This window comes from Hermetia illucens, chromosome 6 (assembly GCF_905115235.1).
Source record: "Hermetia illucens chromosome 6, iHerIll2.2.curated.20191125, whole genome shotgun sequence".
NCBI lineage: Eukaryota > Metazoa > Arthropoda > Insecta > Diptera > Stratiomyidae > Hermetia > Hermetia illucens.
Genome location: NC_051854.1, coordinates 44,587,655 through 44,601,962, shown reverse-complemented (window position 1 = coordinate 44,601,962; position 14,308 = coordinate 44,587,655). Strand labels below are relative to the sequence as shown.

General features: G+C 44.4%; 1 protein-coding gene across 1 annotated transcript in view; it reads left to right on the top strand.

The window, feature by feature from the left end:
• The window catches only part of LOC119660384 (ras-specific guanine nucleotide-releasing factor 2-like), a 323,473-nt gene that overhangs the window by 2,017 nt on the left and 307,148 nt on the right, over positions 1-14,308 (top strand). The window lies entirely within an intron of this gene.

The following is a 14,308-nucleotide window of genomic DNA, read 5'->3' as shown; positions in this document are numbered from 1 at the left end:
GACTGACCAATTCTACTTTTCAAATTAAAGGAAAACGTTTCATAATCTTCTTCTTTTTCTTGAGCCTTTGTCCTATTCACAAGCGGGGTCGGCTCATCGTGATCGGTCTCGTTATTTGGCTCTAACGAATGCCTGATCTGGGTGAAATCTCGAGGCTTTTAAGTCCCTATCCAGCGTAACAAGCCACCGTTGTTTTGGTCTGCCTTTTGGTCGTTTACCATCGACTTTGATGTTCAGACCAATCTTGGCAAGTGAATTCTTGTTAGCACGAACTGCGTGACCATACAATCGAAGACGCCTCTCTCGCAATTTCTCCACGATCGGTGCAACCCCATAACGATCGCGAGTACCTTCATTTCAGATGTGATCAAAACGTGTCACGCCACTAGTTCAATGCAACATCTTTGTCTCCATTAACGCAAGACACCGTTCATTGTCTTTTATAGTCGGCCAACACTCAGAATCATACAGGGCGACAGGATGGATGACATTGCGTTCCATAATAAACTTCATAATTCTTTTTGAGCCAATTCAAACTTCCTTTTGCATTCCTTTTTTGGATAATGTAGTCACAGCTCAATTATCGTAAAAACTTGCATGAGCTGAAATTATGGAAGTAAATGTCGTGAACTTTGAATGATAATTGAAGGTTTTGATATTTCCTCAAAAGAAGATGTTTGTAATGTCCTCTGAAAGGGATATTTAAGACCTTACCATGATTGAAGTCCTTCCGTTCTCCTCAGCATATGATGAAAAAGAACTTGAGACGTTCATTCTGCCCCAGATTCTCTGAATTTTAACTGATACCTAAACCACTTAAATATTCATCTTTCCTCTTGTATTTATTCTCAAGGGATCCGATTAAAACCTACGTTTAATTAACAAACTATACATTTGCTTGAACAGTCATATGAGCCCATTTCCCAAACTTTCCATCAGAATCAGGGTATGTATGATATGCTAACACTGCTATGTACAATATTTAGAGAGGAGACGGTGAACTTCAGGCAGAATGTTTTCATTTTCACCCGTGCCAGGAACTTCCTCTGTATGAACTTGAATGTAAGAGTTATGAACAATCTTTTGCCCTTGAATTCAATTTCTAGGATATGAGAAAACCTGATTCCATTTTACTGGTGTTAAATGAATTATTGGAAGGTGTGCGAATGATGCGAACTTTGTCTTCCATGTATTCCTCACTTGAGGACGATTCATAGATTGTATCTGATTTTTGGTCTCTATCTAGTTAATCTTTTTATCTTCAAATAATGGCTCCATCCTATCAACTCAGTTATTATACCACCCCACCCCACGCTTTGTGGAATTTTCCTGAAGATTGTTTTACCTACTCCAAGCAATGCTAACACGCCATTTATCTCAATCGATTTACTTTCCATAACTGAATATCAATAAAAGATAATTTTTTTTTCATATTATAACGAAAAATTTGACAAAAGCGGGAAACTGAAAGTTAAACATTTTAGATATGAAAGGTGCTTTGACATTTGTGTCCACAACTGTTTCATTGAAAACTACCTAGATTTTTAAATTTATAATTCTTCACTATTTCATATGAAAGAGATGCAAGAAATGAATAAAATCTGTTCTATAATATAACCAAACTAAGAAAACTTACAAGAGCTAAATAAAATGAAATACTTCCATTTGGACCCCCATCTAAGTACTAAAAACTCCAAACAACACTTAACTTTAATTATCCTTCCATTGTGGTTTTTGTTTACCAGCTACTCTTTCAGTTAAATTAATTATAGGTATTTTCTTCCATAATTGTTGGTGTAATGCAATTCTGTGTAGTATGTATATACGTGACGCAACCCTTACTGTAGCGGCATCCTTTTATTATTATTCTGTTAAGGGAAAGTCACACCGCGTCTTTAAAGAACTATTATGCCTCTTTCGATGGTTATAGTGTACCTATTAATCATATAATAGTATCTCAAGCAAGTCTATAACCGTTAGGAATATACTAATATTCCCTACTTCTAGATCTTTCAACTTTGCACCTGGTATTAAGTGTTCTCCCAAATCCCTCGGCCTACTTTTCACAAGTACCGGCCACTATCCCAGAATGTTTATAGAGGTTTCATCAAACTCAGCATAAAATCTGCAGACAGTGTCCGAAGATATCCCTAGTTTCCCTAGGTAATAGTTTCGCCCATAGTGACCAGTGAGAATTCCCACTACAATGCGAAGGTTCTTTTTGGTGAGGTTTAAACAATCCTTTGTGCATTTGGGTTCATATCGCCTTATAAGCACCCTGGACTGTTTCATGTCTGGTAGGTCCGCCCAGTATAATTCCCTCAACCGTTCCTCTTTATTTTGTAATATCATAGCCATGAAATCGTGTCCGATTCCATAAAAGGGTTCTGGCCCGTGCAAAGGCGTCCTTGCTTCCTTCCTGGCTAGTTCGTCCGCTTCCGGGCGAGTGTATTCACTCCCTCAAGTCGTTCCCATACCAGTTTAGAGTTCACCTGGTTGAACTGCTCCCTGTAATTCCTTTGGAGATTAAAGGAGGCATATCTGTCTATGGCGTATATTTCCGCCTGGAATATGCAAGGGTGCTTAACCATTGGGACCAAATAGATTTTCCTTCGACCAATGACACTGACGCGCGCTCCCTCCGTCAGTGTACCAAGTAATCAGTTGCTGATTTAAGGCGTATGTCACAGCCATGCTCTTCCAGTTTGCCTTGTTACTCCAACGTGTTTCAAACTTCTTATCAAAGTGAAACCTCGTTGTCATGTTATCCCTTGGTATCAATAATTCGGGATACCGCCTAGAAAGAATATCAATCTTCCCATGGTTTAGGTAGCTCCCCAATTCACTGATACTCCCGTCCATTCTGAATATTGCCCTCCTTGGCTGCATCTTCATATGCAGATGGAGAGGGGTCAATCCCAGAAATACCTTCAGGGATGCCGTTGGCCATGTCCTCATTGCCCCACTGATACACACCCAAGTCAGTCTTTGGAGTTTGTGTAACTCCCTGGCTTGTCTGAATTCAGTTCTTTCTCCCCAGATTACCGCTGCATAGGTAATCATTGGCCTTACTATTGCAGTGTATATCCAAAGTAGTATCTTCGGCTGCAACCCAATTTTTTTCCTGCTATGGACCTACAAGTCATCAGACCCCTGGTGTGCCCTCCAGAGTAATTTTTAGTCTAGCGTTATTACAAAATATTTGATCTTTGTTTCCGTTTCACCTCCATGTCATGTAACCTTATGGCTCTCAGGTGATCAAGCTTATGTCTCCTAGTGAGTGGTACTATGGTCCTTCCGGCACCAAGCACTAGTAACCCTTAGTCCAGTTTGGATTCTATCACATAGAGTATTCTCATATTTGCTCCTACAGATTAAAACAATGTCGTCCTCGTAACCCTGGACCTGTATTCCAGCATTTGTTAGCACGTCCAGGAGTTCGTCCACTATCATACTCCACATTAGCGGCGATAGAACCCCGCGCTATAGACAACCTTGAGTAGTATTCATGACAATAGAATGTATACCTAGCGGTACTTCTATTTGCCTACTCTTTAATATTTTGCCCGTTCAGAAGGCAGGGTATTTCCCACTCTCTTGCGGCTCAGGGCATCTTGTGTCTCTGTGTACGATGTGTTGTCGAATACTCCTTCGATATTCAAAAACGCCCACAGTGCTATTTCTTTTGTTTCTATGGCATCGCATAGTACATCCGCCAGCTGATACATAGCAGTTTCAGTTGAACATTCTGCCCGGTAAGCGTGTTGACACTGATGTAGACGATGTAGGGGACTACATTCTCTATGATCTGAACGATGTTAGGCAAATTGGTCTGAAATATTTAGGGTGAGAAGGATTCTTTTTACCCGCTTTCGGAATAAAGACCACTTTTGCCCGTCTCCATGCCCTTGGTATATATCCCAGAGCTATGCTGCCCCTTACCACCCTAGGATGATTTTTGAGCCCCTCTGGATTAGGTCTGAAAAAATGCTATCTACTCCGGGTGATTTCAGTGGTTAGAAATGCCCACTTTACAGTAGCTTCTGAGTATACCTCTTTTGCTAATTTCCAGTTCTCCTTTCTTCCCCTTTCGTTCGTTGTTGGGGTGTCAGGCAGAATATTGTTTCCTGCTGTTGTGGGGTAGAACCCCGGGAAATGAGTTCTGAGCAGCACGTGTACTGTCTCCTCATCATTCCGGGTAAATGTCCCATCTGCATTCTTTAAACAGACAGGAGATATTGCCTCTCTTGGATGCAGCCATGTACAGTCTGGTTGCTTCCGTGATCTGTTCGATTCCTTTACATAATTCCCTGAGTTGTTCCGTTTTGCTTCCCTGATCGCGTTGCTATACGCAGGCAATGCATTTTTGTACCACGGCCGGTCCCCGGTTTGTTTTGCCTGGTTGAAGAGTTTTCGTACCTCTGCCCTTATTCTGACCAGGTTCCTGTTAAACTAGCGTGCGTCCCTTGTTGACTTAACTGTCTTAGCTGGACAGCTGAAGTTTTCCGCCACTGTTGCTTGAAGGTGCGCCATGTTGTTGCTCAGGAGCGTTGCATAGGATTCTCAATCCATTCCCCTGGGATTCCTTATTATTCTTTTTATTTTGGAGTTACCCTCAATGTCGAATCTGATTATTCTGTGATCAGACATAGACGGCTCATTCGACATCCTCCAATTCCTGACCAGCCCGTTCATTAGAGCATTTCCTAGAATATAGAAGTATAGAACCTCCTGGCTTGTCGGAGGTGATATCGGAGATCCGCTCGGAGCAGTAGCTGGTCTGAGGTTGGATCTTATCGTAGGCCAAGGAGGAGGTAGTTGCCATCACCACAACGAGCTTGCCTGGTTTCCTTGTGAAAATACCCTGTTGAGAGTATGATACCAAAAACGTTGAAGGAGGTCGTCCAAGCGTACCTCCCCATTACGAGTATACAGCAAGCGACTGCGCGACTGGGTTGTTATCATTGGTGAAGCTGGGTCCAATACGTAGGGTTCGCCAGGTTGACCACTTAGAAGATCAGATTCCGCTACGAGACTTCAAACATTTGCTCTAAGAAGCATTTCAATTCCTACTGATGCTCCGAGTGTTGGGTCCGTCAACTGAGGTCCATGGCTAATGAATCGAAATGTTATAAAGCTCGCCTGTGACTCAGAGTTATACAATGCTTGGATCAAACTGCTTGGTAGCCCTGGTGTATAGACCACCAACCAAGGGCACTTATGGCTTCGGACAGTTTACCGGGCAGATAATTAATCTTCGCTCCATCGCATGTGTGCCCTGATGAGTTATTGGCAAGGCAAACTCTGAACTATAATAAAAATATCGTCGATGGCTGGATCTGCCTAAAGCTTAAGATGCACCGATGCTCCAAAACTTACGTGAACACAATAACAACAATCTACACGCGCCGAAAAATGCTTCACCTGCACTGCACAAACCACCGCTGAAGATGGCCTATTTCCAAGAATCACATTGTTCCCAAGTACAGACCTTGCGCTGATAGCTGGCCAAAATACAAAATACCAAATTATCACGGAAATCGTATCATATCCGTTGTTTATGGCCTCATAAGAGGCACAAAATGTTTGAGTATTTTAAAGCATAAAATAGCTACGAGAGTCAAAAGGGTGAAACGTCAAACTCAACTTAACGTTCTTTTGGGTCCCATTCATATAGAGTATGATAAAACCAAGTTTAGTGGAACTCGCGTTATTACTAGCATAGTTATAACAGGTCAAAGTTGTTGCTTCTGTGCAAATTTACAGCAATCTAAGATTTTGGATGACAGTACCACACTGACATATACACACTTACAACCTAGGTACCAAGGGGACAAATGCCAACTCAAATATTTTTATTTAAGAAATACACAAAATCTTTTATATCTGATGCGTCCAGCCTCTGGTTTCTCTAATTGTTTCCTTCTTTCGTCTTTGCTTCATCCAGTAGTAGCATAAGGTCATAAGGCTTGCCCGAATATGCAGGTGTCGATAGATATTAGTGGTCCCTCCGAGGAGGAGCCCAATTAGCGCTGTATTGCACCGTTTTGATGCCACAAACTCTTAAGACTTTAACTGCTGTTATGAGAGTAAGGAGGCAGAGTCCAGCTAACTCAGATCTTCAGAGGCGGCCAATAGAATTCACGAAAGAAAGCAGGTCCTCCACCTTACAGCTAGAAATCTCTCTGAGGTCCCCAAAGATGGTTTACCTAGTGTACGTAACCTAACTCTGGATAGAGCTGGGCAAAGGAAATGACCGAGGGTTTACCCCTCTTCTCTGCAGCTTTGGCAATGCAAATTGTAGGGTACGCAGAGTCTGGCGGTATGGCAGGGTAGTGCTCCGTGCAGACTGCTGTATCATTTGTACGCGTCTGGCCCGGAAGCCCTCGCCATCGGAGTTTGTTACAGGCAGGCCAAATCCTCCTTTATCTGGCACAGGTGGTGAGCTTTCGTCATCTGAGGTCTGTGGCTGCTAAGTAGTGCGAGTAGATTCCGCCCTTGAGAATCACCACCGGGACACAGACTGTCCCTGCCAAAAGAACGCCAAGAGCAGAGCCCCGCCTGGCCAGTCTGTCAACCCGTTCATCCTCGGGAAATTTGCATTCCTATATTGCTCCATTAGCGTGGAAAATGTTTTCGGTAAGTATAAGGCCTTAATAGCCTCTTGACTATCCGTCAAAATGGCTATGTTACGCTTGGGGCTTTGATCTTTTCCCAGCTATTGACAGCTTTCCAGTATCGCCAGTTCTTCCGCCTGGAATATACTGGCGAAACCTGGTAGACCATTCAGTACCATTCGGATCTCCACACACCATCTTTGATCCGCTGGTGACGAATACTGTGTCATAGCCTTGCAAAATGCTGCACTCTGCCTTGGTTGGAAAGGCCACCGCAAAATTTCTTGTGAAGTTCAGCTGGTGTGTGGCATAGTTCGTGGGGAATGCCGAGATTTCCCCAGGCCCGTTGTCTAGGATATTGCTAAGGCCGTATGGCCTCGTTGTCTGGCATCCAGTCTCATATAGTCTGATAATACTGCACGCTTTGTGGAAGTTTAGGTGGAGCGGGTGCAGAATTGCATTGAGAGCATTTGCCGGGCAGAAGTGCAGTAGCACATACACCCGAGGTTCGTTGAATCCTATTAAGAGTCACTCTATTGTACTTCTTATTTAGCGTCTAGCACCATAGAGTAGAACCATTTGCACTATAGCTGTGTATATCCATAGAACTATCCTCAGTCGGAGACCCCATTTCTATGAAAACATTCTCTTGCATGCATCGAAGGCTATACAGGCCTTCTTAACCCTCAGTTCTATGTCCAATCTCCAATCTAGCTTCGGATTCAGGATTACACCTAGATATTTTACATTAGAGGAAAGAACCAGTCTTTGTTCATCCAGCCGCGCTAGGTGGAGTCTTGCTAGTGAATAGTATCAGTTGCGTTTTGGTTGGGTTTATGCCGAGTCCGTATTTTGCAGCTAAAAGGCACACCTTTACCAACGCTCTTTCCATGATGTCACTGATAAGGGAGGTAAAAACATCCCTGACACTAACATCACCAAATCGTCGGCATACGCCACAAACTTCAAACCGCTACTGTCCAATATTCGCAAAATTTCGTTCATCACTATTAACCAGAGCAGCGGAGGGATGGCGCCACCCTGGGTGTGCCACTGTTCACAGCTCTGTTCAAGTGCTTGTCTTCCAGATCCGACTGGATTATCCTGGTTCTTAGCATGAATATTATCCTGTGTGTGAAATACCCCTCCAATCCAATACTGGTCAAGGCTTCCTTGATGGCATTGGTACTAACATTGTTAAATGCTCTCTCTATATCCAAGCAGGCAGATAGGGTATACTGTTTGTACTGTAATAACCTCTTCACCATGCTAATTAGCGCGTGGAGATCAGTTTCAGCGTATTTGCCTTGGTGGTAGGCATCTTGGGACTTAGAGAAAGGTATTCTCTTCATAATTGTCCTTATGCGGATGTCCAGCACTCACTTTAGGGTCTTCAAAGCGAAAAAGGTAAGGCTGACTGGTCGAAAGTCCTTCGGCGACTCATGGCCACGCCTGCCCGCTTTCGATATGAAAACCACTTCTCCAAGACTGTGGTACGTATCTCATGGGGATACAGCTGCACACCCTTTTCTGCTGCTTCTATAGAATGACTGGAATTATGCCATCTGGACCTAGAGACTTCTATGTGTGGAAGTTGTTTAAAGTCCAGCTGATCTTATCTTCGTTAATTACCGATTTGATAGTCTCGCACGGCTGGGGTGGCTCTGACTCAGAGGCCTCCTCACTGGCGGTGCAGTGTGTCTGAAACAGCAGCTCCAAGGCTTCACCAGAAGATTCCGTCCGCCTTACGATTTTTTAAGAAAGGATGGGCACCCATGTTCCTTGAACAGAAGCTTACTGACCCCTGCGGATTGGCTGGTGCTTTGAATGTTTTAACAATAGTCCAACCATGGCCGATGGTCGACTTGTGCTTCTTCAGGCAATTCTTGTATGGCTAAAAATATTTGTACCTGCAGCAGATGTTTTAGATCTCGCTTGTTAGCTTCTTGAAGCTGAACAGATTTTCTTTCCACCACCGTGGCAGTGCCTTCTTGCTATATTTACCACGGCACGAAAGTTTAAAAACGATATCGAATGGCTTTTCCAGACTATTGACTCCAGTTCGCCTGTCGTGCCAATCTTGAAAATTTGCGAAAGGGAGAATTTGTTCTTGGTAACTTCCAAATTTCCTCCAGTCGATTCTCCCGAGGTCTCTGGAAGGTTTAGTAACTTCTGCGACGAGATCTAGACTGAAAAGTATCCAAATATGATCTGAGAAATATCTCCTGTCAGACACTCTCCAGTTCTCCACCCTAAGACTCCCATTGTCGATTAGTATGGTGATATCAAGGGCCTTTTCCTAACTATCACAGTTCTCCGAGCTGGCAAAGTGAAAGGTAGGTGTACTGCAAGGTTACACACCGATAGATTTGTATTAATAATAAAATCAAAGAATCAATCACTTTTTTCGTTGACTGCTAAACTGCCACAAAGCGTATGCCTTGCGTTGGCGTTGCAGTCTATCAACAGGTTGGCCTTCTTTGTTGCTATGGTGGTGGTCGAATGTGACAGTTCTTCTCGTGGGGCTGATTGGCCGAGGAAATGCACACGGTCTCTATCCCCGTCTGCTCCAGTTTGACGACGACTAGGTCCGGACACAGACGATTGTGCAAACTCTTCTTTGCGAGGATACATGCTCTAGGTCTGTCCTGATCAGCGTCCACTCTGAAATAAATTATATGTTTTGAAGCTCTTTGATGGTTCGGTCTTCTCTGATCCAGGGTTCTTGTACTAGTGTAATGTCTTCCTTTAGGAGCAAGACTAGGAAGGCAAGCTGATTACCCGAGGCTGCAGATTTATCTGCGTTACCCTAAGCATGATCTACTGGCGTGGAGTGCTTCAGCCCCCGTTGGACCGTCGATCCGCATTTCCTCCACCAGCTCGTTGACGGCGTCGATTCGATCCAGATCGTCGCCCTGTGTTGTAGAGTGGAACACTTTCACTTTTGCGCTTTCAACTCCGAACGGCAGTTTGTAGTCTACCTTTCCCAGTGCCTCCATCCATTTATACGGAACAGGAAAAGTTGGTTGTTTGTCTGAGATTCCTTCTTCTTGATAACTACCTAGTCTTTCATGGGAATCCTGGGGTTCTGTAGGCACAGGGATTGAGCGAGCTTGTCCTTATCCATGTGGATATTTGGCAAAAAAACGAGAGTGACCGGTCTCCTGGGAATCTTGTCACAGGGAATAATTTTCTGATTTACGCCTTCCCAAGTGTCACTGATCTTAGCGACGCACGAACCGAGAAAGTCTCTGGAGAATTGGTCCTCGCAAGCTATAACGTGGAACCAATGAGCCACCTGAGAGGAATCGAAGCAGGGGATGAATCCCGTATTTTCGCCTGGCCTGGCCTTAACGCTGGTCTACAACTACGACGCTAGTTTGCCGGTAACGGAATTGCCATCCATCAGCGCCAAACGTAAATGGCTCCTAGCTATGTCGGTGAAGGGTTTCACAGTTCGTGGCTGGTTGGCTGGCTGTTGCTACTTAGTTGTTTGGGGAGGCTGCTTAACGTCAGAGCTTTTGCATAGTTTGCTCCGTTTGTGTTTTTGTTCGACCTCGCCTTGAGATCGGTTCCATTTGAGAGCGGTGGGCTTCGATTTCTACTAGGTTGCTAGGCGATCGTAAGTATATTCCTCAACAATCGCCTGGTATTTAGTGAGGTCCTTTTCATCCTGCTCGTCGACAGTACCGGCCGCTTCGATCCGGGAGGTCCCTGCGGTGTTACGGCTAGCACCGATTGGACTGCTCTCTATGGCTACTGTCTCCTGACGGACTATCAAAAGCTCGTCTTCTCTCGTTGGTTTCTTATTTTTGTTAATAGAGTCCAGTTTTCGGTTCTACGAGTAGTCCGGGAAGAATGTACACCCTAGCTAGCTCGAGGAGGATAGAGAGAAGACATTTTTAAATCACCGTCTAGCGTATCAAGCCATCAATATTTCGATTCCCACTTCGACTTAGATATTCAGACCAACCCTAAGCTGCAAGAATAACATGATAGTAAGAACGAAGACGCTTCTTTCTTCTTTTTTCGAAATCTTGAAATTTATTGCCTATTTACGAGCAATTGAAAAAGTACTTATTGCTACTCGAGCCAAGCGTCACGTGTCACGTACTAAATCTGGCTGCTATTCTATTACACTGCCATCCACCCGTGCTGTCACTTCACAATTATTTTTATCTTATTCCTTACACTGCCAATCAGAAATGCTTTTTATAATTTCTTTGTGCACTGAATATAACTCAAATTTATCGGGATATTTTTATATTTCTTTTGATATAATAATGTGAATATTTTCGAACATTCTAACGATTGCAGACTTGATGATTTTGTTAGTTACCAACATATCACCTTCACGAAGTCGATGCTTCCCATGTGGGCGAAGTCAATTTTATGCTGAGAATAGATTCCAGGATGGAGAGGATATGACGAGTATTATGTTTACAAATTTCATGGACTTCGCTTTGAGTCCTGATACAAGGATTCAGGTGATGTTTCTAGTTAGGAGATGACGTGTGGAGTCGGACGAGTTCCTGCATATCTCCTTGCGAATGTGGGTGTTGAGGGAGTTGGTTGCCCTGTTATCGAGATCCCCTCAATCTTTTCTGCTTTCATTTTTGCTTTTTCAAATATCAATGAGTTATTAAGGAGTTTGCGACACGGGCATCGTATCAAATTAGGAAAAAGGGACTCCACATTTTAAAACAAGTCGGAAAACCGGAAGCTGGACGCTTCAGGTACGAAAGGTTTTGTGTATTTCTTAGTACATAGCACGTAAACATATGCATATATTATGTGAGAGTATACACTTTCGACATGAGTTTGACATTTATAGTCTTGGATTTTCTTAGAAGCAGCAACTTTGACGTATTATAACTTTGTTAGTAATAGCACGATTTCTACCAAACTTGGTAAGATTGTGCTCTATATTATAGCCTATATTACGGCCGGGTGTGCTAGGGTGAACATAAAGGGGGTTTTGCAGCCAATTACTAAAAATTATAGTACTATACTGTTATTAATTTTATTTGAACAGATATCGGTATGGAAGTTACTTTCGAGCCCAGGTACCAGATAGCGGCAGCCTCCTGATTTTTTTCAGATTTTTCGGTTGGGTAGTTTCTGAGAATGGCCCCCTTAAACAAATGATCACTTTCAACCCCCCGCACTCCCCACCTTTCTAACAAATGTCAAAACTAAGACCAGCTTCGGAAACTACTTATCGAGATCTTTCATTTGATACCCCACATGACTATATTTGATGAAAAAAAATTTACGCCCCCTTTTGGATGTGAATCCTCCCTTAAATTCGGCGTGAAAGGATGTAACTAACTGTACGCGTGAGCGTTCACAGTTTCCACCTTTCTACCGAATTTTGTTAAAAGCCTATGGTGGTACTCAAACAGCCATAATACGAGTACCAGCGGAGGAGATGTTGTTGGCTGCCGGAAGGGTTCGGATTGGATGGGTTGTCTGCCGTTTAAGAGAACAAATTTCACTGAAGAAGTGCTTTAAATGCCTCATGTTTGGACACTTTGCGAAGACATGCACCAACAGCATTGATCGATCCGATCGATGCAGAAGGTGTGTGGAGAAAGACCATATTGCCAGGGAGTGCAATAGGGACCCCAAATGCCTACTGTGCGAAGTAAAAGAGGGACAGGATAACCGACATATTGCCGGAAGTGGTAAATATCCGGAACTTACGAAGGCACTCACTGAAATGAGAAAATGAGGTTTATTCAAATAAACCTCAATCATTGCAGGGTCGCCCAGGATTTACTTGAGCAGACCACGTTCGAATCCGGGAAGGAAATTGCCATCATAAGTGAACCATATAGAAACCGTCACGGTGGCATATGGGTCACAGATTCGACTGGTGGGGCGGCGATATGGGCTTGTGGTCGACAGGCCATACAATGTACTGCAAGTCAGGCAGCCAGTGGCTTTGTGTAGGCGAAAATAAGTGGTGTATATGTATACAGCTGCTACGCCCCACCAAGTTTGACCCTGTCGGAATTCGAGCAAATGCTTGATAATCTTGTTCTCGACGCAAGGGGACGTAAGTCCAAATGTGATTGCTGGTGATTTCAATGCTTGGGCCCTAGAGTGGGGTAGCAGAGAATCAAATGCTAGGGGGGACATAGTTTTGGCTAACGAAGGTGCTGTAAACACCTTCCAGAAAGGGGGGTCAGGCTCGGTTGCAGACCTGACCTTTGTCAGCCCTTCGCTGGCGCGTGGTATGTCATGGTGCGTCAGCGAACGCTACACCCACAGCGATCACCAGACAATTTCCTTTGAGACATGTGTCGAGCCACAGGGCAAAGAGCTATCAAGCTCGGAACCGAAAAAGATTTCAGGCTGATTTGCAAAATCTTTGGATGAGCAGACCTTCATAGAGGTGTGGTTAGATCAACTTGATAAAGCAGGCACCTCCACGGAAAGAGCCGTCCATCTGGCTCAATGAATCGCCTAGCCATGTGACGCCTCCATGCCTAGGAGGTGCTCATTCCCCCGCAGAAGACCAAAACTACTGGTGGAATGATGAACTGACCGGTCTTCGATCGGCCTGCCACCGAGCCAGAAGAGCGGTTTAGAGGGCGGTAGGTAGAGTCGAATAAGGGCAGAAGAGTGCACCTACAAGGCAGCCCTCAAAACCCTCAAGCTCGCCATCCAGCGAAGCAAGAGGAAATGCCCGTGTGGTAGAGCTTATGGAATCGCGATGGGACGATTCAGAGGCCGTTCATCTCCGCAGATCATCTTTCTGAAAATCGTCCAAGGGTTATTCCCCCAGCAAGAGGAGAGCACCGACACATTCCAACCACCTCTGAATGTAACGGCAATTCCGCCAGTCTCCAGAGATGAGCTGCTAGAGATCTGCGGTAGAATAGGAGACAATAAAGTGCTGGGCCTGGACCGAGTACCGAATAAGGCCCTTAAACTTCTTGTGAAATCTAGGCCGGACATGTTCGCTGAGTTGTTCGAAGCGTACATGTCCGAAGGAATATTTCCAGCGGCATGGAAGCGACAGAAGTTGGTACTTCTGCCTAAGCCTGGTTAACCTCCAGGTGAACCATTGGATACGGTAGGGAAAACGCTAGAGCGAGTAATCTATAATAGATTACTTCCGGTTGTTAAGTGCCAAAACGGCCTTTCAGATCGGCAGTATGGGTTCCGTAAAGCCAGATCAACCATTGATGCCATCAAATTTGTTGCTGGCTTGGCCGAAGATGCAATCCACGGAAAGGGTAGTACCAGTAAATATTGCGTGGTAGTAACCCTGGACGTAAAAAATGCATTCAATTCGGCCAATGGGAATCTAATATGCAAGTCCCTAGCGAAGATTGGTAATCCCGCCTATCTCGCTGCTATCGTCGACAATTACTCAACTGAAAGGAGGCTCTGGTATGACACCGATGACGGACCCCAGGAGTACGTTGTTTCCGCGGTTGTCCCACAGGGCTCGGTATTGGGCCCACTACTGTGGAACATCATGTACAACGATGTACTTAATCTTCCCCTTCCGGAGAAAGCCACAGTGGTGAGTTACGCTGACGACATAGCGCTGGTTGTTGTCGCAAAGCATCTCGAAGATGCTGAGTTATACTCAAGCGAGTCAATCAGTGCTGTCAAATGCTGGTTAGAGAGCTCTGGTCTGACGCTTGCGGAGGAAAAAACCAAAGCGTTAGAAT